This window comes from Onychomys torridus, chromosome 18 (genome assembly GCF_903995425.1).
Source record: "Onychomys torridus chromosome 18, mOncTor1.1, whole genome shotgun sequence".
NCBI lineage: Eukaryota > Metazoa > Chordata > Mammalia > Rodentia > Cricetidae > Onychomys > Onychomys torridus.
The window spans coordinates 7,909,168-7,929,140 of NC_050460.1; the positions used below are offsets into that span (position 1 = coordinate 7,909,168).

Consider the following 19,973-nt stretch of genomic DNA (forward strand, 5'->3'; position numbering starts at 1 on the left):
TTCCTCTCCATCCTGACTTTTGCAGGAGGTGCTCTAGACTTGAGTCACAATATGGCTTCGATCATTTATTTTGTTCTAAGTTTTGTTGATTGTTTTAGCAAGCATTGCAAACCCATAGCATCAACAACTAGTGTAGGAAATATAAGCCTGGCATGCCAATACTATGTGACTATTTAACTTTCTGAAGTCTATGGATTCCCAAAAATGAGGATTTCAAGATGAAGGCAGCCTTAGCTATGTGAGAAGATTCTCTCTTCTCTCTCTCTCCCTCTCTCTCTCTCTCTCTCTCTCTCCCTCCCTCCCTCCCTCCCTCCCTCTCTCTCTCTCTTTCTCTCTCTGACAGATACACAGTGGGGAGGTGGGGGAGAGACACAGAGTGGACTTCAATATTGGCAATGGTTCTCTCTGTAATGAGATGATAGAATCTCTGCTTGCCTTCTTATTAATTGATTCCTCCCTTCCCTTTCTTTCAACAAGGTCTCAAGTAGCCCAGGCTGGCCTGGAACTTACTATGTAGCTAAGGATAACCTTGAATTCCTGACCCTCCTTCATGTCAGAATTACAAGCATGCATTTACCACACCTGGCTCTGAGTCTTTCTTTCCTATTAAACTTTTCCTTGTCTCTATTTTCCTGACAGTGTGTAGTGGGTAGCCATCCCAGCATTGGCCTGGAAGTTCCAATCCCCACTGAGGCTTCGGTAATGGTCACGCCCACAAGGCGGGGCAGAGGAGGAAGCGGAAGACGAAGGATCGGGAAGAGCTCTGTCTCTTGGTTCCCGGACTCTGGACGCAGGAGGTAGACCGAGCAGAGTTCTCCAGAGAACACCGCCGGACTGTGCTATACCCTTGCCAGACCCTGCAACCTACCCCTTCATTTGTAAGTTACCCCACAAAATAAACCTCCCTTTTAACTACGTGGAGTGGCCTTAATAATTTAACCAATAACAGTGACTATGTATAACGTCTTAAAGACTGAGGTAAAATGAGAGTCATCTGTGACCCCTGATCTCCAGAGCTGTTGTCAGTATTGGACCCCCACCTTTGCTACCCAGGGATTTGTGCATAGGTATAATTGTGATGTACTTACAATGCTCTATTCTGCTTATGTTAGAAGTGTATTTTTAGTGGTTGTATAGTAATCCATTAAAGAGGCACACTATAACTTAACCTAGTCCTGAGTATTGGCAGCACGTACTTTTTAAACCTTTTTTGTGTCATTATAAATTCATTCAACAAGGACTGGAGAGATGGCTCAGCAGTTAAGAGAAATGGCTGCTCTTCCGGAGGACCCTGGTTCCATTCCCAGCACCCACATGGCAGCTCACAACTATCTATAACTCCAGTTCCAGGGGATCTGGCATCCTCACCCAAACATACATACAGGCAAAACACCAGTACACCTAAAAAATAAATAAAAATTTTAAAAGCATACAAAAATAAAAAAATTCATTCAGTACATATTGAGTGTCTATGTGCGGTACCAGGCAACAGATGTCAGTCACCCTAGGCCGTGGAAATACAGATTCCTGAGAAGAAGCAGCTCTATTTTTCTTCCAGTGCTGGAGATTGATCCCAGATCCTCATTCATGTACGGTAGGCAGACACTCCGCTGTGGAGCAACATCATTTTCACTGATTCGTGACTGAGCCAAAGGGCTGTGAAGAAGGAACAACTCCTTTTCATTGATGAAATCTATTACAATTCACTGACAAACTGAAAAGCTAGTGGGAGCTTTTGCAGCCGATGGAGTCACTTGCCTCCCCCTCCTTCTGTGGGGATGTCAGCTCCTTGCCTTCTCTTGTTCTCTTCCCTCCCACTTCTTTCTAATCTTGATGACGTTTTTCTTCTTTTCGGGGGCTGGGGATTGTTCTGGGCTCTCAATGACTCAATGCCACAGAGACAATTCCCCCAGCCTGGCTGGCAGGTTGCTCATGAGGATGGCCACTATACAGCCTCTGTCTCAGAGGACTCACTCCTGGGGCTTGGCTGTTCCTCAGTAGGAGGTGAGTCCTTGAACTTGGGCCTACTTTATGACTTGCTTTGACTAGCAGAATGTAGTAGAAATGACCCCATTGGGGTCCCCAGAGATCTTGAGCAGCCCTTGGTCCTCCCACAACACATCCAACGTCAATTAAAGAAATCCATGCTAAGAACTGGATATGGTGGCGCACGCCTTTAATCCCAACATTTGGGAGGCAGAGGCAGGCAGATCTCTGGGAGTTCCTGAGGCCAACCTGGTCTACCTCTCCAGTTTCAGATCAGCCAGGGATACACAGTGAAAGCCTGTCTTTTATTTAGAAAAAAACAAAAATGCCATTCAGTGGTGACACACACCTTTAATCTGAACGCTTGGGCAGCAGAGGCAGACAGATCTCTGTGAGTTTGAGGCCAGCCTGGTCTACAGAGAGAGATCCAGGACAGTGAGGGCTACACAGAGAAACCCTGTCTTGAAAAGCCAAAAGAAGAAAGAAAGAAAGAAAGGAAGGAAAGAAAGGAAGAAAGGAAGGAAGAAAGAAAGAAAGAAAGAAAGAAAGAAAGAAGGAAAGAAAGAAAGAAAGAGAGAAAGAAAGAAAGAAAATTAAGAGAAAAAGCAAACAGAATAACCACTGGTTCTCTACAGATTCCAGCTACATTTTTTCCTGCTCCCCTTTATTAAAAATGCTTCAAAGGTATTTGTTTAGATTGGCTATGGTGGCTCACCCTTTTAATCCAAGCACTGGGTGGGGGGCACTAAGGTAAGATCTCTACATATTTCAGATCAGCCTAGGCTGCATAATAAGCTCCAGGTGGAAAGATTCCGCTAGCCACGGTCCCCAGCGCCCCAGCAGCGCCAATCCAATGACGAAATCTCCGCAAGTCACTTGACATTATTCTTCCCCAACATCTAGGGTCACTCTCAGCTTCTCTGCCTACTGCTATGGCCACTTCCTCACTCCCCTAGGCATCCCCCCATCCTCCCCAGCTCTCTGCACCCCCGGGACTCCACCCCAGTCATCTTTCCTGCCTTCTCTTCCCGATGTCATTCAGCCCAGTTGAACATCCAGCTTTATAAGATACAGATTCTCACTTCTATGTTCCCTGCTAAGCTTTCTCCTGAAATTCAGACTCAGGGCCTGTCTGCCTAAACCCTCCACATGGATTAACAGACTTGGCATTCCCAAATACAAAGCTCCGATTTCCACTCCAAACAGCCTTCCTCTGTCAGGGCTACCCATCTCAATCAGGGGTAGTCCACCTGTCGGATATTAAACCAAAGTCATCAAAATCATGTCATGTTCTCTCTCTCTCTCTCTCTCTCTCTCTCTCTCTCTCTCTCTCTCTTCTCCCTCTCCCCCCCCCCACCACCCTTGGGCACAATCCATCCACTTGTCTTTTTTTCTTTTTTCCAAGACAGGGTATTTAGACCAGGTTGGCCTTGAACTCACAGAGATCCATCTGCCGCTGCCTCCACGTGACGGATTAAAGGCGTGCGCCACCACTGCCCAGCTATCCACCTTGTTTTTTGAGACAGTCACTCAACTGGCCTAGAGTTCATGGAGTAGGCAAAGCTGCCTGCTGGCCAGTGAGCCCAGGGATTATAAACATGTGCCACAAAATTTGGCTTTTTTATATGAGTTCTGAAATTAAACTCAGGTCCTCATGTTGCCTAGCAAGTACTTTACTGCTGAACCATCTCTCCAGCCTTCTTCCTCTTTCTCTTTTCTCTTTGTGTGTGTATGATGTGTGCATGCACATATATGTATGATGTATGTGTGCATGTGCATGTATGGTGTGTGTATGTATGTATAGTATGTGTGTGCATGCATGTGTATGTATGGTGTGTGTGTGTGTGCCCACGCATTATGTATGATATATGTTCCTGTATGTGTACATGTATGTGTATGTACATGTATGCATGGTGTGTGTGTGCGTGCATGTATATTTATGGTGTGCACATGTGTGGGGGCACATACCTGCATATGGAGGTCAAGAGGACACCTTGTTTAAAGCAGGACATCTTTGGTGTTTACTAGTGCGCTAAGTATGCCAGGCTAGCTGGTCCACAAGCTTCAGAGAGAGAGTTCTGGAAACACTGGAACCACACGAAGCTGCAGCACACCCAGCTTTTTGTAGGTTCTGGAGATTCAGACGCAAGTCTTCAGGATTGTTCAGCAAGCACTGTGCCCACCACTCTCTCCTCAGCCTCTTTTCTTTCTCTTACAATCCACATTCTGCAAATTCTGCCACAAATCTGACAATAACTTAGCCAGACATGGTGGTGTATGCCTTTAATCCCAGAACTCAGGAGGCAGAGGCAAGCGGATCTCTGTGAGTTCGAGAACAGCCTGGTCTACAGAGTGAGTTCCAGGACATTCAGAGCTACACAGAGAAACCCTGTCTCAAAACCAAACAACAACAACAAGGAGAATTTGGCTTCTGACTACTTCTCACAATTTGACATCCAATAGCCTGGTCTGGGCCCATGTTTCCTCCAGCTTTCCTTATTTATTATTTACTGTGAGTGTTTATGGACGCACATGCACCACAGGGCATGTGGAGGTCAAGGGGGAACTTTTGGGAGTCAGTTCTCTCCTTCTACTATGTAGGTTCTAAGGATCGAACTCAGCCTTGTCAGCAGACACCTTTACCTGCTGAGCCAGCTCCCTGGCCCACTACCATTGCCTTTTCATTGAAATATTGCAGCCTCCCAGGATGCTGCTCTATTACCATGTGTCAGTCAAAGTGATCTTGACAAAAGTGAGGTCAGCTACATACAACATGGTTTCTGAAATTAAATCCTGAGAAATAGCTGGTAGAAGGCCAGTGAGGTGGCTCCACAGATGAAGGCACCTGCTTTCAAGTGCTTCCTGAATTAGATCCTGGAGATCCACTGGGTGAAAGGAGAGAACTGACTCCTACACGTTACACTCTGACCTTCGCACGTGGGCTGAGGCATGTGCACCCACACACATGTATATACAAAATAAATGTAATAATAAAAAATAAAGAGATAAACTCCCATCAAAATGATCAGTGGAGGGGCTGGAGAGATGGCTCAGTGGTTGGGAGCACTAACTGTTCTTTCAGAGAACCCAGGTTCAATTCCCAGCACCCACATGGCAGCTCATGACACCCTCATATAGACATATATTCAGGCAAAACATCAATGCAAATAAAACTATAAATAAATAAATAAATAAATAAATAAATAAATAAATAAATAAATAGTGGGAATCTGGAAAAATATGAATAAAATCTAGAGTTTATCCCAAGGTACTAGTAGTGGTTTCTCAGCTTTGACAAATGTACCGTGACATAATGTTAGCACTAAATAAAAATGGACAAAGATATATATGCCTTTGTAACTCTTTTCGGTTGTTCTTATTTTTGTTTTATTTTTAAGATTTATTTTTATTATTTATGTGTATGTGTGTATGAGTTTATGTTCACATGTGTGTAGGTACCCTTGGAGGCCAGAAGAGGGCATCAGATTCCCTGGAGCTAGAGTTATAGAAGCTTGTAAATCATCTAGCTTTTGTGCTGGGAACTAAACTCGGGTCTTCTGAGTTCAGGGCTCTAAACCACTGAGTCATCTCTCCAGCCCCCTTTTGTTCTTTTTTGTTTGTTTGTTTGTTTCTCCAGACAGGGTTTCTTTGTGTAGCCCTGGCTGTCCTAGAACTTGCTTTGTAGACCAGGCTGGCCTCGAACCCAGAGAGATCTGCTGCTTCTGTCTCTAGAGTGCTAGGACTAAAGGCGTGGGCCACCACCCCCTGCTGCTCCTGACGTGTTCTTATCCTGTGACTTTGACACTCTTCTCATTGAGAGGTGGTATCTAGACTGCCAAAAGTAACAAAAGTAGAAGAGATACCATGTGACTTCTAAGTCAAGTGGCAAAACAGGGCACAGGTTCACCTGATTCTCTCCGGATGTTGCATTTGGAGATATGATGAATTGTCACGTAATCAGTCTGAGTGTCCTGAGATCGCTGTTGTAGGAGGAAGCCCGAACCATCCCCAGTGAGAGGCCACATAGAGAAGCCCTGAGACTGTCTGCACACAGAGAGCCACCCAGGCAGACAGTGCCGCTTTGCTCCAGCTCTCCAACTGCCTGCATCTGCATCCAAGACAGTCAGAGCCACCAGCTGAGCCCTGCCTCAAGCCCCACACGCAGGCATCCTAACGGTAATAGAATAGTCTTAGGCCACTAAATCAGTGGGCTATTTGTTGTGGGCAGTGATAGATAACTGTGAGAAAAGGAGCAGCGGTGTGGTGGTTTGAATACAAATGTCCTCCATAGGCTCATATATTGGATTGCTTAGGGCGTGGCGCTATTTGAAGGGACTAGAGGTGTGGCCTTGTTGGAGGAAGTGTGTCACTGGGGCGTGGGTTTTGGGGTTTCAAAAGCCCAAGCCAGTCCCAGAGTCTGTCTCTCTTCCTAGTGTGTGTGGATCCTGATGTAGGACCCTCAGCTATTCCTCAGGCACCATGTCTGCCTGTGTGCTGCCATGCCCCCTACTGTGATGACAGTGGACGAAACCTCTGAAACTGTAAGCCAGCTCCAATTAAATGCTTTCCTTCATGGGAGCTGCCATGGTCATGGCGTCTCTTTACAGCGATAGAACACTGACTAAGACAGGTGGAACGTAAGAAGTGTCCCATGGGAGCCAAGTCTCTTATTTCTGAGCCCAAGTTTCCCATGAAAAAAGGAGTTCATTCAATGGCCTCTAAGGATGCTTCTAGCGTCGATGCTTGATAACATTGCCACATCACTCACGGTCTATTTCACCTCATCTTTGACATCTGGCAACTGTCTTACCTTAATTTCTTAATCCTATGGAGATAACAAATGTGTGTGGACACCAATGGCTGTCTAGAGAACAGGTGGTGGGCAGCCCTGGCTCCATCTGTCCAGGGTCTCCTGAAGTAGAGTGTGGTCCCTGAAAGTAAAGTGACCAGGACTTAGAATCTGGCTGTGGGGTCCTGAGGCTGGAGACATTCTTGTGTCTGTTTCTATGTATGTAAAACAGAGACATCCCAAGTTCTCATTGACTGCTTCCTACCTCTCCCTCCCACCTCCCCCCTCCTACCCCTCACCCCCATCGTCCTTCCTTCCCTCTCTCCCTCACTGGCTGTGAGGGCGGAAGGAGCCTGTGATGAAATGAACTTGTATATATAGGAAGCAGGGGAACGGGGGCCCAGGTGAGGCTGTGGAGGGCCCCTTGTAGAGTCAAAGTCATTTTCTTGCCCTGGAGTAGGACCAGGGTTTGGTAAGAAGAGCCAGGACAGGAGGTGGAGATGGGCTGTTCTGGGCTGCGCTGGGACTTGTCTCTCCAAATGTCTCTGTTGCAGTATATTTGGGAATCTGTCCACTTTCAACCCCTTTACTTCAGCTGAGACTTCTGGCTCTGCAAGACTTTTGCTAATACACACCCTCCTTCATTTAAAACTCCCCAGGAATACTGGCTAGTCTCACATCTTGGGTTTCCTGTCTTTGGCAGAGCCTCTCTATCCTCTAGGTAACTGAGTCTTCTCTCTCTGTCCCTTTATCCTTTGATTTGTCCAGTCCTCCTTTTACCACAGCCCAGGAACCCCTGTATCCCTCTACCTCTGCCTTGTCTACCTCTTCCTCACCACTAGCATTTTTGTGGTGGCCTTTCTGGCCCACCCCTTTCTCCCATCATGCATTTTGCAGTATGCCTTGGCCATATCTAAGTTATCCTCTCACATATCACTCCTATTGTGATGTCAAGACAAATGTCAATGTAATGATGCCTAGCAATATTCTGCTGTTCTCATGGATCAGTGCCTAGCCCACTGTCATCAGAGAGGCTTCATCCAGTAACTGATGGAAACAGATGCAGAGACCCACAGCCAAACATTAGGCCAAGCTTGGAGAATCCAGCAGAAGAGAGGGGAGGAAGGATTGTAGGAGCCAGAGTGGTCAAGAACATCACAAGAAAACCCACAGAATCAACCAGGCTGGGCTCATAGGCGCTCAAAGTCTGAACTGGCAACCAGTGAGCCTGCATGGGGCTGACCTAGTGCTCTGCATATATGTGACAGTTGTGTAGCTTGGTCTTCTTGTGGGACTCCTAACAGCAGGAGCAGGAGCTGTCTCTGACTCTTTTGCTGGCTTTTGGGTCCCCACTCCTCATACTGGGTCACCTTGCCCAGCCTTAATACAAGGGGAAGGGCTTAGTCTCACTGCAACTTGATGTGCTGTGTTTTGTTGATACTCGTGGGAGGCCTGCCCTTTTCTGAACAGAAACTAAGGAGGAGTGGGTTGGGAGGGGAGGTGGGAAGGGAAACTGTGGTTGGGATGTAAAATAAATAAAGTTAAAATTAAAAAAGAGTACTAAACGGGGTTGGGGATTTAAGTCAGTGGTAGAGCACTTGCCTAGCAAGTGCAAGGCCCTGGGTTGGATCCTCAACTCCCAAAACGCAAACAAACAAACAAAATAAAACAACAACAAAAAAAAAAAACCAAGAGTAATAAACATTTGGGTCTGCAAAATGGCTCGGTGGGTTCATGCTACCAAGCTGGGTGACTTGAATTTGAACAGGGGTATCTGCATGGTGGAAAGAGAGAACTGACTCCTGTAAATTGCCCTCTGACCTCTATGTGCACACACATCCCTGCCATTGCCCACTGGGCCCATGAACAAAGTGGCCATAGTGGCAGAGATGGGGCGTGTATATGGGCTCTACAACACGGGCTGCTACTCACTAAGGCCAGATCTGCACTCAACAGCAGCTGTAGCCAGGTCAGCCAGGAAACAGGGAGATCAGTGTTGGCAGGTTGACGACATTGGACCACTTCCTCTGTGGGAAGGGCAACGCTTTGTCCTTACTGGAGTAGATACTTATGTTATGGATTTGTCTTTCCTACACATAGTGCTTCTGTCAAAACCACCACCGTGGACTTAAAAAAGAATGCCTGATCCACCAACATGGTATTCCGTAAAGTGTTGCTTCACCAGGGAACTCACTTCACAGCCAGGTAAATGCAACAGTGGGCCCACGATCATGGAATCCACTGGTCTTACCATGTTCCCCACCATCCTGAAGCAGCCGGCCTGATGGATGGAATGGCCTTTTGAAGACACAGTTACAGGGCCAATTAGGTGGCAGCAGCCTGGAGGGCTGGGGCAGGGTTCTCCGAAAGGCAGTGTATGTTGCACGAATCCTAATTGGTCTTATAGTAAAAACCCAGAGCCAGATATTGGGGTGAAAGCTGAAAGATCAGAGGAAACAAACCACAGCCACTTCTCACCTCACCAGCTCCTCAGCTGAGAAAGGAAGATCCTGTCTCCAGGAATCCTCAGACTGAATGTCCCTGAGTCCTCACTTGAAAAAGACTGAGTTCCTGTCTCCTCCTGCCTTAATGTCTTTCTCTGCCCAGCCATAATACTTCCTGTCTCAACCTTCCTAGTGCTGGGATTAATAGTGTGTGTGCTTCCCAAATGCTGGGAGAAAAGGCATGAGATTCCAAGTGCTGGGATTAAAGGTGTGTGCCACCACTGCCTGGCTTTGTTTCTCTTTTAAACTGGATTAATCTCATGTAGTCCAGGGTGGCTTTGAACTCACAGAGATCCAGATGGATCTCTGCCTCCTGAGTGCTAAAATTAAAGGTGTATAACACCACTGCCTGGCCTCTATGTTTAATCTAGTAGCTGGCTCTGTCCTCTGATCTTCAGGCAAATTTTATTTGTTAGATTACAAACAAAATATCACCACAAGTATATGCTTTGAATAGGCGTCCAATATGTGGTACAGTTTCTCCCATAGCAAGGATCCATGGGGCCAGGAATCAAGAGGTGGAAAAGGGAATTGTTCCTCTCACTATTACCCTTAGGGACTCACTAGGAAAAATTCTGCTTCCTGTTCCCATGACCTTAAGTTCTGCTGGCCTAGAAGTTTTGGTTTCTACTGGGGGTGGGGGGGAGGTGGCAGGGGAGTGGGGTGGGGATCAGGGAATGTGTGTGTGTGTGTGTGTGTGTGTGTGTGTGTTCCTACCAAGAACCACAGCAGGGTTGGGGATTTAGCTCAGTGGTAGAGCACTTGCCTAGCAAGCGCAAGGCCCTGGGTTCAATCCTCAGCTCAAAAAAAAAAAAGAACCACAGCAAACATTCCATTGAACTGGAAGCTCAGCTTCCCTCTGGCCACTTTGTCCTTCTGATGTCTTTAAGCCAACAGATTAAGAAAGGAATGACAGTGTTAGGAAGGATGATTAATCCAGATTACCAAAGGGAAAATGGATTGCTTCTCCACAGTGGAGATAAGAAAGATTCTGTCTGGAGTGCAGGAGATCCTTTAGGGCAGCTCTTGGTGCTACCATGTCCTGTGATTAAAGTCAATGGGAAACTACATCAGCCTAACCCAGGCAGGATGACAGGATACAGACACATCAGGAATGAAGGTGTGGGTCACTCCTCCAGGAAAGAGCCAAGACTTGCTTGCCAAGGGTGGAGGAAATACAGAATGGTAGTAGAGGAAGGTATTTATAAATACCAGCCAAGGTCATGTGACTAGTTGCAAAAAAATGAGGTTTATTCTTGACATGAGTGTCTCTGCTGTATTTTGTTAGGAATGCGTTTGTATAGATACTTGTGTTTCCTTTCCTCAATTTCTTTATCATGTGATGTATCAATTAAGAGAATATTAATGTGTATCATATATATTTAAGTTTGAGATACTAAAAGAATGTCCTTCAAAGGATATTACTTCCTATTCTAAATTTATAAAGCATTTGCGATTAGTCAAGGGATAGTTATGGCATGTTAGGCATAATTATGACCTGGTTAAATATATAATGCATTTGCAATTGTATGCGGGACAGATATATCATGTTAGGAATAACTATGACCTTGTTATTGTTTTTATTTGGAAATTAACCATGCCGTGAAGAGAACTGTGTGTCAAGTTGACAAGGGCTAGACTTGTGAGGGCTATTCTTGGTTGTCAACTTGACTACATCTAGAATGAACTAAAGCCCAAATGCCTGGCACACCTGTGAGGGATTTTTGCTTAATTATTTGAAGTGGAAAGGTCCACTTTTAATCTGGATCTTTGAGGTGAGAAGGCACACCTCTAACGGGGCGCAGCTTGCTAGAAGCCTGTAAGAAGGAAGCTGCTCTCTTCCCCTGCTTGCTCTCACCTGGTAGCAAGTCCACCCCTTCACTGGCATTAGAGCCTGCTTCTTTGGGAGGACCAGCTGAGACATCCAGCCTTGCGGACTAAACAACTACTAGATTCTTGGACCTCCTGTTCACAGGCAGCCATTGTTGGATTAGCTGGACCACAGCCTATCAGTCATTCTAATGAATCTCATCTATATATTAGAGAGAGTTCCTCATTCTATATGTTCTGTCACTCTAGAGAACCCTCGCACACTGACCATGCATTCGATGTGAGCAGCTGCCTCAAGCCCCCACCTCCATGCCTTCTCTGCCATCACGGACTGTCTCCCCTCAAACGCGGTGAGTCAGAACTCAGCCCTTCCATTCTTCCATAGCTTTAGTCAGCTTTTTTTGTTTGTTTGTTTTGTTTTTTCGAGACAGGGTTTCTGTGTAGCTTTGGAGCCTGTCCTGGACTAGCTCTGTAGACCAGGCTGGCCTCGAACTCACAGAGATCCACCTGCCTCTGCCTCCGAGTGCTGGGATTACAGGCATGTGCCGCCACCACCTGGCTTAGTCACATATTTTGTCACAGACTCAGAAGGTAATAAAGTGACCCTCCAGAGACACCTTACTTCTCTGAGCTTTAGGGTCCTTGCTGGTGAGAGACCATCCTATGTACCAGGTACTAGCCTGAGTGCTTTGTGTGTATGTAATGATTAGCATTGTCACTAGACATAATCTGCAGTCACCTAGACACAAGCCTCCAAAAGAGATGAGAGAGATTATAGCCTCTGGTCATGTGGATGAAGGATTATATTGATTAGGTGACTTGGGAAGACCCTCATTAAAAATGGGTGGCATTGCCAGGTGGCGGTGGTGCACGCCTTTAATCCCAGCACTCAGGAGGCAGAGCCAGGTGGATCTCTGTGAGTTTGAGGCCAGCCTGGGCTACCAAGTGAGTTCCAGGAAAGGCGCAAATCTACACAGAGAAACCCTGTCTCCAAAAACAAAAACAAAAAACAAAAAACAAAAAAACAAAAAAAAACCAAAAAAAGGCAGCACCATTCCTCAGTTTGGGGGCCTGAATTGTACAAAAATGAGAAAGCTAGATGAACACAAGCTCTCCACTTCCCGAGTGTGGCTGCGATGTGACTGAAGCTCCTACTGCTGTGACTTCCCTGCCATCATGGACGCTAAGCTGCAACTGTGAACCAAAACAATCCCATTCTCCTCAGGTCGCCTTTGCCAGGGCCATTCATCACAGCAATGGGGAAAGCTGAGGCAGTGCATGAGTTCGTTTTACCCACAACTCTGTGGGGCACATGCCATGCTTGGTCGTCTGCTTTTACAGATGTGGCAATGAACATAGGAAGCTTCAGTCATTTGTCTATGCTCTTGCAGCTAGATGGAGGCCACAGCTGGCATATGAACTCAGGCAGTGTGCTGTGGAGACCGCTTTACCACTGACCTACGCTTGGGGAAAAGTGACAGGTTCAGCTGATGGTGGGAGCACCCTGGCTGAGGCCTGTCGACTCTTGGCTTGAATTTCCACTGTTCAGTAGATGACTTAATCTGCTCACTTCCACATCTCACACACTAAAATTGGAATGATACAGAGAAGATGTGCTTGGCCCCTGCTCAAGGATGACATGCAAATCTATGATGTGGTGGCTGTTCTTGGAGGACCTGGGAATGGATTTTGCTGACACCCAGATGATTTGGGATGCTAAGTTCTTCTTTCGTAGTGCTGACTAATAGTCAAAGCAGGCTCATTCCTGGCTTAGATCCCAGACCTGGACAATATCTGTACTTCTCTAGAACTCCCAGCCTTCAGGATGCCCAGTCGTTTGGAATTTGCCCCATGTGAGCACCAGATAACAGGATAGATCCATAGAGTCTATTTGATGATCAAAGGAATTTATTCAAGGGTTAACTCACAACCAGAGGAGTTGATCTCAGAACCCTGGAGGAGTCGGGTACAGTCCAACGTGGTTCTTACGAGAGCTCTGCCTTGATCTGCCCCAGCATCCAAGACCAAAGGTACCAAAGAAACAAGAGAGCCCACATACCTGCATCCCACGTCTGAAGGGTCCCTGGCGGCCTCGCCTAAGGGGCAGGTACTTAGCAGGTACCTGTGCCTCACTAGGGGTGATGCTTCAGGGCATGGCACAAACAACCACCTACTACATACTCCCCTAAGCATATATTTTCTGAGTATCTCTCTTTCGGGGGCCCTCAGGTCTCCTCACTCCCATCTGAGGAGAGGGTTCTCGAGGTCCCTGCCTCTCTTCTTAGGCTCCTTTTCACAACGTCTTGTACATTAGTTACCAAATGAGCTGCAGATACAAGACAATAAGAAAGGGGTCACTCATTTTTTTCTTGCATGCATTGACCTACCCATGAACATTTCTCCTCTTTTGCTGTCAGAGTCTTACATACTAGTAGACACCATGGGTGGGAGCAGTGAGGGAACCCCAGCACAGTGTCAGATGCCCAGTGAGTATTAGTCACTTGTGTTTTCTGAGGCTGAGTCTCATAAAGCAAGATTGTCCAAACTGGCCATGTAGTTGAGGATAACTGAACTTGTGATCCTCCTGCCTCTACCTCCTGAGTACTGGGATTACAAGCATTTGACACTATGTCTGGCTTGCTTTTGCAGTCTGGGGATTGAGCCCAGTGCCTTGTGCCTGCTAGGCAAGCTCTCTACTGAGTGAACCACACCTCTAGCCCTTACTTGCACCCACAGATTCCAGATGCACCTGTGGGCTCTGGACCTCATAGAATGCTGAGGGCATGCAGATAGGACCCTTGTTCTCACCAAGTTAGGGCAATCACCCACTCATGCTGCCCTGTTTTTCTCTAAGCCAGTTCTAGCCAGTCCAGTGGAGCCCCCCCCCAGCAGTGATTCTTAACCTTCCTAATTCATCGACCCTTTAATACAGTTCTTCATGTATGAAATTATTTTCATTGCTGCTTCATAACTGTAATTTTGGTACTGTTATGAATCATAATGTAAATATCTGACATGTAGGATATTTGATATGTGATCCCTATGAAAGGGTCCCTGGACACCCCCACCCCAAAGGTTTCAACCCACGGTTGAGAACCACTGTCCTAGTGTAGGGCTGAGCCGGTGCTGGCAGGAGGATGGAAGGAGTACATGTTTCACAGGGCATTTTGCCAGCACAGGGGCCCTGGGGTCCTGCAACAAATGGTCCCTCCCTCTGGCTGCTTCCTGTTCTCCATCCACCTCCATCCTACCTCACAGCCAACAGCAGAGCCAGCTGTTCAGGAGCTGAAGTCCAAGTTAAGCTATTGTTCCCCACTCAGGGCGTGTGCGTGTGCGTGTGCGTGTGCGTGTGCGTGTGTGTGTGTCCTAGTTGAGCCCATTGTGTGCCTCAGGGACTGGATGGCATGCTTGGGATACCTGGAATTTCCTGCCCAGGGCAAAGGAGAAACCTAGGCTAGGGTGGATACAGAGTGTGGGCATCTGAGTGTTGAGAGGTCATAGGGGATTGGTCATGCCTAAGGTGGGTGGAGTATGCTCCTTTTTGAAATGCCTGGAGAGGGAACAGCGCCATTTAGACCGGGGAGCACACAGACCTGAGAGGACAGTGAGTGTAAGGCACAGTAGTACCAAGTGTTCCCATGCCATGGCGCCTCTGCCACCTGCACTGCCAGGGCAGATAGGGATGGCCGAGACCCCGGGTGAGTCTAGCTAAGCCTCCCTGGCAACTGCTTCAGGTGTCATTCCTGGACGCTTCTAGAATCTGGAGCTCCCTTTTCTGCCTTTCCTGTAAACATAGCTGCTTAGTTTACAAGACAGCAGAACTTCCAAGGCCAAGTCCCACACACTGGCCTGGAGTGAAGGGAAGCCTTGCTGATTTGGCAGAGATGGGGACTGTAGAATCACCCAGCCCCACTGCTGGCTACATAGCCAAATAGGACCCGTTTTCTATCTCTATAAACGTGACTACTTTAAGTCACTAAAATAATAGCCATCCCATATTTTTATTTTTAATTTTTATTTTCTACAGTGCTGGGGGCCTCCTACAAGCTAAGCAAGTATGATATTGCTGAGCTACAGCCCCAACCCTTTTTTGTGTTTTCTGTTTTAGACGTGGTCTCTCTAAGTTGTCCAAGCTGCTCTGAACTTGTGATCCTGTGTTTAAGCATCCCTAGTAGCAAGAATTACAGACCTGTGCCACCAGCTGGGCTCCAGGCTGGGCCCCTGTTGTCCTTCTTAACTAGTTTATTCCATTTATTATAATGTCCTCAAAGCCTGTACATGCTGGCACACATGTCAGGGTCTCACACTGTAGCTCAGGCTGAAGCTCATTATGGAAACCAGGCTGGCCTTGAGATCATTGCAATCTTTCTGCTTCAGTCTCCCGAGTGTTGAGATTATTGACATGAGATAACATGTCTAGCTTCCTACCTTTTCAGTTTAAGTGTGTGTGTGTGTGTGTCTGTGTGTGTGTGTAGTGGTATTTGCTCCACCCATGACCTATTGGATTTCACTAATAGAAGAGTTAGGAAATATGGAAATCAACCTTTTGAAGTTTTGAAATTCTCTTTTTGTTGTTTGTTTTTTAGACAGGGGCTCATGTAGTTCAAGCTTGTCTTAAAATCCCTATGTAGCCTAGGATGATCTTGAACTCCATGTCCTGTCTCTCCCTCCCTCCCCAGTAGTATGGTGATAGTTTCTGAAATAATCTTCATAACTGCTACGTAGACAGGGAACTGAATTAATTCTGGTCCTCTCTGTGTCCAACCAAGGTCACAAAGAAGGGTATAGCAGCCTCCTGGCTTCAAAAGCTGAGCTTGTGTGTGGTCTTTTTTTCCTTTAGAATTTTTATTTTATTTATTTATTTAGAGACATGGTTTCTCTGGATGTCCTGGAACTCGCTCTGTAAACCAGGCTGGCCTGAACTCAGAGATCTTCCGCTTTCTCGTTGTTGGGATTAAAGGCATGTGCCACCACCACTAGGCCAGAGTTAAAAAAAAACAAAACAAAACATTCTTATTCCCTTTGAAAACTGTGTTTTTGCTACCACTGCCCAGCTAAAAGTTTTATTTTTAAACTCTTTTCTTTCAAGTTAATTTATCTTTATTTTGAGTTTGTGATATCCTCTCACAACAAATGTCTCATTTTGAAAGTTCTGAATGAGCGAATTAAGGGGAACTAAGTGAAGATGTGTAATGATCAGGAGTCATTTTGTTTTGTTTTGGGTGGGAAGGATCAAAATAGGGCCTTACTTACACAAAATAAGCTAGCTGCCGCACACTGCACCTCCAAGCCTTTATTTTGAGCTTCATTAAAAAAAACTATATGATTAATTTATTCAGTGTGATCTTATTTGTTTTTAGAAAATGTATGTGTTAGAAGAGCATGGAAGGATGGGAAATAAAATGTGGGACTCTAGCTGGGCGTTGTTGTGCACACCTTTAATCCCAGCACTTGGGAGGCAGAGTCAGGTGGATCTCTTGAGTTTGAGGCCAGCCAGGTCTACAGAGTGAGTTCCAGGATAGATAGATAGAAAGAGAAATCGAATGAAAGTAAAAGATGTGGGACTCTTCCTCTAGAGATCTGGGATCCTCTGCAGAGGTTTTGTTTGTTTGTGTTGATGGGGGAGGGTACTGGAGATCAGCTTACCCAGGAACAGACCCAACTTCCATCTTGAGCCAGGGAAATGGGATACTTCTGTGCAATGAAATGTTGATGAACTGCACAGGGGATCAGCACAGGAGCAGCAGATGGAATTCCGGGACAATTGTTCCGGCTGCCACCAGAGAAGACTGGAAGGCAGGAGCACTGGATAATTTATGGAGGGACAGATGCTAAGGCTTCTCCGGAACCATCTGCTCAAGAGGGTCCTGGGCTTGGGGTAGATGTTGTCTTTAGATCTGAGTGAACTCCTTGGCCACTAGCCTCCCTATCTCCGTTATGTGGCTTCTTCTTGTCCTGGAATCTTTTCAGAAGAGCTGTGTTCCCGAAGACCCAGATGCAGAACTCTAGCTGGCTCTCATCCCACGCTTTCATTCGTAGAAACTGGGGCTCGTCTTTGCTGCCTTTTTCTGTCAGGACCCAGTGTGGTGTGGTGTGTGTGTGTGTGTGTGTGTGTGTGTGTGTGTGTGTATGTGTGTGTGTGTAGGTATGTGTGTGTGTATGTGTGTATGTGTGTGTGTATGTAGTGTGTGTGTGTGTGTGTGTGTGTGTATGTGTGTGTGTGTGTGTGTGTGTGTGTAGGTATGTGTGTGTATATGTGTGTATGTGTGTGTATGTGTATGTGTATGTGTGTGTATGTGTGTATGTGGTGTGTGTATGTGTGTGTGTGTATGTGTATATGTGTATGTGTGTATGTGTATGTGTATGTGTGTATATGTGTGTATGTGGTGTGTGTGTGTGTGTGTATGTATGTGTGTGTGTGTATGTGTGTGACTTTTCTCATTTTACTGCATTTTCAGTTCTTCTTCCCCACTACCATATTCCAGAATCTTTCAGTCACTCACTTCCAGAGCACTTATTGAATGACAAATATTTACTGAGTACCTACTTTGGATGCTGAGGACAGTGTTGAATGAGGAAAGAAAAACTGCTGGAGTTTTCATCGTAGTAGGACAGATGGTCAACACACAAAAACATTTACTATGGCCGGGCGGTGATGGCGCACGCCTTTAATCCCAGCACTCGGGAGGCAGAGCCAGGAGGATCTCTGTGAGTTCGAGGCCAGCCTGGTCTCCAAAGTGAGTTCCAGGAAAGGCGCAAAGCTACAGAGAAACCCTGTCTTGAAAAAAAAAAAAAATTTACTATGATGTCAGGTAATGATACTCTCCATGAAAAAAAATCTTAAATGGAGCACAGTGGAGGGGAGTGATGGAGGTGACCAGGGATTTCTCTGATGTAATGACATTTGAGCAAGGACACACTGTCCGAGACTACCTGGAAGGAGAACATTCCAGTCAAGGGAACAGAAAACTGGGAAACTCTGAGGCACAAATATGCTTAGCACATCACAGGAAAACCAGCTACCTAGTCACTAAGCATTGTGCGCCACGCACCTGCTGTGGAATAAAGATACACTCAGACATGCCTTTGAGTACAAATGGGTACAGTAAGTAAGCGATAATTATGGAACTGGAGAGATGGTACAGCAATTAAGAGCACTTGCTGCCCTTCCAGGGGACCTGAGTTCAGCTCCTAGAACCCACATGGTGGCTCAGAACTGCCTATCACTCCAGTTCCCAAGGATCCAATATCCTTTTCTGACCCCTGCAGGCTCCTGCATGCACTTAGTGTACATACACATAAAATAAGTAAATAAATAGTTGTGGCACAGGATATTCATAACGAAGGTCTGTGTGATCTGTTAGAGCTGCCCAGGAAAAGGAGCAGCAGAGTTTCTAGAAGAGGTGACAGTTAAAGGTGAGGGCTGAAAACTGGGAGGCTTACAGCTGTAATCCCAGGTGAGGCAAGAGGCTTGCCTGGGCTACAGTGTGAAGATCACCCTCCTCCCATTCCCAAACAGTAAAAATTGACCTTCTGGTGGGAGGAACCACATTTTGGATCAAAAGGCTCCATTTTCTGATAACAAAGGACAATTCAGGACCCTGAAAACTTTGGAAGAGGTGTGAAATAGGCTTGGTGAAGGTGATGGAAACTGGGTCATGTGTTGTCTTCTGTCAGGATGAAAACTGGCATTTTTCTTTGCCGTGCGTGGCACTCTGGGGGCAGAGGCCAGCGAATCTCTGTGAATTCAAGGACAGCCTCTTCTACAAGGCAAGTTCCAGGCCAGCCATTGAGAGCCTGCTGGACGGGGGTGGGAGGTGGGGAGGCTGGCGGAGTGTAGGTCTTTTTCTTCGGATGAGGGGCATCTCCTACTGTATTTTTGAGCAGTCTTTCCCCCTTTCCCGCGGTTGTGCCCTATTCCTGACGTCACCTTCTCTCTTCCTCCGGCCAGGTCTCCGACGCTGGGTTGGAGGAAATTCCCACCCGCACCCTCCACCTTCAGCAGTCCCAGTTCCTCTGCCCAGGCCCCGCCCCTAGCCCCGCCCCGCCCCGCCCCCGATGACGCGCGGCGCCTGGTGCGTGGGGATTCCCGCGGCCCCGGGCCCTACCCGGCCTGCCCCGCGGCAAGATGGCGGCCTGAAGACTCGGCCCCGGTGGAAAGTTTGTTGTGGGATTTTGAGTAGGCGAGCTGGGAGGCGAAACGTGGGGGGATTGCGGGACCCTTGCATGGAGTAGGGATGGAGGGAGGGACCGGCTCCGAGGTGGAGGATGGAGGAGGGTCGGAGGCGAAAAGAAAAAAAACCAACGCGGCCGGGGGCGGAGGGGAGGGGGCCTGTAATCCCGAGGCTGCCCTAGGGGAGGAGACGGGGCGACGGGAGGGGAGCCAGAAGTGGGTGTGGCTCGCAGCCTGGAGAAGCCGTCACTCCCGAAGTGAGAAAGAATTACTTCTTTGAGAGTAAAAACCTGGAGTTTGGGACAGAGGCCTGACTCCCTCGGGCCAGTCGGGAAGGGAGATTGGGAGAGAGAGTTGGAGTTTGCAGGGCGCGTCTCCCAAGGAGCCGACCAAAGCTCAAATGACCCTCTGCCACGCTTAGATCAGCCTTTCCATAGCTCCTGTAGCAACATCTGTCCCATTTCAGCAGAAGACCCAGGGCCCCAGGGTCTGGAAGAAACCACACTGCCTGCCCGGAAAGAAGAGGTAGCAGCTTGCCCCAGCCCAACCCCAGAGCGGGTAAGATGGTCTCCAAAGACAGTTTCTGAGTGGCATGCTCCCTGGGAGAGGATCCATGGGCTTGGAGGGTCAGTTAATATGAGAAAGTTGCTTTTCTAGAGAGTTTGTCTGTTGACTGTGATCCTTAAGTTGG

The 19,973-nt window shown here is 47.1% G+C and overlaps 1 protein-coding gene and 1 non-coding gene across 6 annotated transcripts in view; both read left to right on the forward strand.

Moving 5' to 3' along the window:
• Window positions 1-12,671: 12,671 nt before the first annotated feature.
• LOC118570134 lies at window positions 12,672-12,778 on the forward strand. Its single transcript, XR_004943132.1, has one exon. It is a non-coding gene; the product is annotated as a U6 spliceosomal RNA (small nuclear RNA).
• A 6,410-nt stretch (window positions 12,779-19,188) lies between these two features.
• Window positions 19,189-19,973, forward strand: part of Tjap1 (tight junction associated protein 1) — a 28,233-nt gene continuing 27,448 nt past the window's right edge. For 3 of the 5 annotated variants that reach the window (XM_036167642.1, XM_036167646.1, XM_036167644.1), the window contains exons 1-2: window positions 19,189-19,269; window positions 19,749-19,840. The gene's annotated coding sequence lies outside the window, so the exon portion shown is untranslated. Of the gene's footprint in view, window positions 19,289-19,748; window positions 19,841-19,973 lie in introns of all 5 variants that reach the window. The other 2 variants (XM_036167643.1, XM_036167645.1) reach the window with 2 other exon arrangements.